The sequence below is a fragment of the Anolis carolinensis genome, chromosome 2 (genome assembly GCF_035594765.1).
Source record: "Anolis carolinensis isolate JA03-04 chromosome 2, rAnoCar3.1.pri, whole genome shotgun sequence".
Taxonomy (NCBI): Eukaryota; Metazoa; Chordata; class Lepidosauria; order Squamata; family Dactyloidae; genus Anolis; species Anolis carolinensis.
This window is the reverse complement of record NC_085842.1, coordinates 254,918,379-254,922,175: the sequence shown is the minus strand read 5'-3', so window position 1 is coordinate 254,922,175 and position 3,797 is coordinate 254,918,379. Positions and strand designations below refer to the sequence as shown.

The 3,797-nt window shown below is 34.3% G+C and overlaps 1 protein-coding gene across 4 annotated transcripts in view; it reads left to right on the top strand.

The window, feature by feature from the left end:
• cntnap4 (contactin associated protein family member 4) overlaps window positions 1-2,105 on the top strand; it is a 338,818-nt gene extending 336,713 nt beyond the window's left edge. For all 4 annotated transcript variants that reach the window (XM_008103192.3, XM_008103191.3, XM_008103193.2 and 1 more), the window contains one exon: window positions 1-2,105. This exon is cut by the window's left edge and continues 4,765 nt beyond it. The gene's annotated coding sequence lies outside the window, so the exon portion shown is untranslated.
• Window positions 2,106-3,797: the final 1,692 nt, after the last annotated feature.

Here is a 3,797-nt window from a genome sequence, read left to right as displayed (position 1 = left end):
CTATAATGCTGGTGTATTAAAAACGTGCAAGATATTTGAATTTATAAAACATGTACATTTTGCTGTTTTGAGTTGCTTTTTTTACTAATTGATTTTGTTGTTATCTGCCTTACTGTGTTTCATGCTTTATTTTATCTTGTAAAGTTCTGTCTTCAATGCTTTTCCTATCATATGCTGACAATAAGGAAAATACTGTAAATTACAGTGTCAGCCTGGGGCCCATTTCGTTCAGTGAATGGAGCTTGATTTTCTCAACATCAGTTTTATTTTATTGCTATTGTAACTAATTTGTGTTAAATCAATTTCTCTCTCTCCTCCGCCAGCAAAATGAATACATGTCACTAGAAATAACCAATCAAATTGCTAATTAAAGATCAAGCACTTAAATGCAGTCACTGCCCTTTAACCAGCTTTCAAAGGCATCTGTTATATTCTCTTGTCTTTTAAAAAGAAGGAAACTGTAACATGAATCAAGGCAAACTAGAAATCTACAACTGGCATAGATTTCTTTTTCTTCTGTTTCCTTCTGAGTATGAAGTAGATGCCATTTAATAATAATAATACTTTATGGAAATGTTATCTAAATTCAAATGCTTTACATAAAGGTAAAATAAAACTTTAGGAGGATCCTTTTATTCTGTATAAGAAAGAAGGTAATATGAATGGGATCCATGCATCCCTCCAAAGAATCCTGTACTTCAATTCCCATCTTCTTTACCATTGGTTACTATTAATGGAAACCAGAATTAAAATATGGAAGATCACTCATTAGAAAAATAAGGGTATTGCATATTGTAGGAAAGGGGAACAAACAAATTTGTTGTTTTATTAGGAATTAGAAATAGTTTGGTTGAATGCTTATTTGTCTATAGTTGTGTAGTATAAAATAAATTTCTTACAGGCAAGAAAAATCATAAATATTTTCAAAGCCAAATTTCACATATACACAGGTATACCTAGGAATATTTTATAAAGCAGTACTAAAATATGAACAAATTTAGATGGGCCCAAGCAAATCTAGAAGTGCCTGTTTTCTTTTGGAATATGTTCATGCAAAGAGTGTATATAATGTAGCTTTAGACTGGCCTGGGAAAACTCACAAGATACTGATAGATCATTTCTGTAAATATCTTGTCGAATTCTCCAATTTTTCACAACTGCCATTTTCTTATCAGTTCTGAGTTTTGATCGGCTGGTTGATTTGGTCACTTCCATATATGTCCAAGTTTGTTGGAAGGTCTCAAGGATCCCAAGTTACCTATAAACCATTTGCTCTTTCCTTCATGACTGGGGTGAGGAATCTGTGGATGCTGTTGGATTGTAGATCCCAAACGCCTTCGCCTTACCTGGTAAGGCTGAAGAGAGTTGACATTCAGCACTATTTGGAAGATCATAGCTCTTTACCCCTGCTCATAGGTATGGCCTAGTTCTCAGTAATGTACTATACAGGTCTTTGGGCTGTAGCACTTTGCACTGCAGTGAAGGTTTATCTGGTTGAAAATGTTCATGCCTCCATCAAAGGAAACTCCTCATGTAGAAAACTGGTATGTCAGGGCACTTCATGTTAGCTCAATGTTCACATGTTTGCATTATTAAATTTCCCAGAATACTTGAGAACAGTATGACATTTAAATCTGAGACACAACAAAAAAAATTAAATTTACTATGCCCAGTACCTTATGAGTGCTGCTCAGATTAGCCAAAAGAGACCTAGTAATGTAAAAAGGGCTCGCTAGGGAACAATCTGTCTATCCCTTGTCATCCCCACCCCCCAAAGCTGAGGTCATTGTCTTCATGAATATACATTAACCTAGCTTTATCCCTTAGACACTAATTTCCTATGTGAACTTTTTTAAACACAAAAACACTCTAATATATGATTACCCTATCACTACAACTACGGCGGATCCCAAAAACCACAGTGGTACACTCTGCAGTAGTGCAGCTCAAAAGCCACAGTGAGAACTAGACCAATTCAATTATGACATCAAATTTTGTTGACCCATTATAAACTATTGTTCTTAAGATCCTTTTGCTCCAGTTTGTATGCTACCGCCTCTCTGTTAATAAAGAATTTGTTTCTAAAATAAAGTGAAGAAAATATTTTTGAGCAATATTTATATTTAAGCACTAATAAAGACAATATAATGATTGTCCTACTTTCTCTAAACACACACACACAAACAGTTAAACATTGAGAAGTGTGCATGAAGTATTGATGAATAAGATCTTCAATTGAACTTAGCTATCATCCTCAAAGCAATGAATGTGGAGATTTGTCTTTTCTTACATACTGTTTCACCATGGTAATTTTGAGTACATTCTATTCATTCCAAATCATGGAAAGCCCAAAATAGATGAGGGGAATATGTGTAAAATTTGTGGGATGAGCTAACAATAATATTACCTATATAATTGTTTCAAGATGGTTGTCAGGAGATAGTGAAAATTCTTATATCCCTGACTTAGAATTTTCTTCACCTCTTCCTAACAAATCCCAGGAGCCCATTAGTTGTTAAACTGAAATCATAGTGCTATAATTGCATAGTATGAAAAGACCGTTAGTCTGTTTTAATTTTGTTTTTATTCTGACATGCATCTTGCCATATGATAATTGCATTCATTAGAGCTAATAATTCTTGTTATGATTACAATAGAAAAATAATATCCCTCCACTCCCCCTCACTGTAATCAACTCCACATATAATAAGAGTAGTAGATTATATACTATGGTCATGGAATTGTCAGAGAAGCTGTTAATTTTGCAAAGGCCAGGTTGTCAATGGGAATAAGAAGAAGAATTAACATTAATGATACTAATGGTAGAATAGACCCATGTGCCTAAAAAGAAATACTGTATGTGTACAGGTATGAATTTATGCATATTATACACAGAGGGAGCCCCATTCAATTCAAAGAAGGGTGAGATTGAAAATGGATGTTTACATGTCAATTGAAATTAATGGGTCTTCCTGCAACAAAGACAGTGTGTGTGTGTGTGTGTATGTGTGTGTGTGTATATATGTGTGTGTGTGTGTGTGTGTGTATATATATATATATTTTAGCAGAACCATACTTTCCAAGAAAAAGAAAATAATTGTCCCACTATATTCTGTACCAGTCAGGCCTCATCTGGAATAATGCATTCATTCCTGGGCACTTTATTTCAGGAAGGATATAGAGAAATTGGAGCAAGTTCAGAGAATAGCAACAAGGATAATAATAGCTATGGAGAACAAAATATTTAAGAACAGGGAGTGTATTGGGATGTTCAGCTTGGAGAAGTAAAGGCTGATAGGTGACATTCTTGCACTTCATAAATATCTACTTTTGAGGACATATATATGTTATGAATAACTTTTCAATATCTTTAAAGCACAGGTTCTTTTATTGCAATTTCCAATGTGAGAGGGTATCAGAACATTTACAGAATAACAATTTTACATAGAGAACAACATTTAGACATACAGAATAGTTACATTGGCTAACACACTAACAAAGGGGAGTTACATTTTTACTCAGCATTCAAACACATATAAACATGCATTCATCCTCATGCATACATCACCATTTCTCCATTCTTCCTCTGTGAAGAACATCTGCTAGGCCAGACTACCTTGAAAATCTACCAATGCACAGTTCCAAAACTTCTATAATGCCAAAATGCCAAAACTTCAAAATGCCAAAATGCATCCTATTTCTCTGAGAACAATGTCAAGGATCAGATCTGTGTTTTCCCTATAGCAGAAACTGATTTCCTGCAATGTAAAATGACTCCAAAATGCACTCTTTTCTCT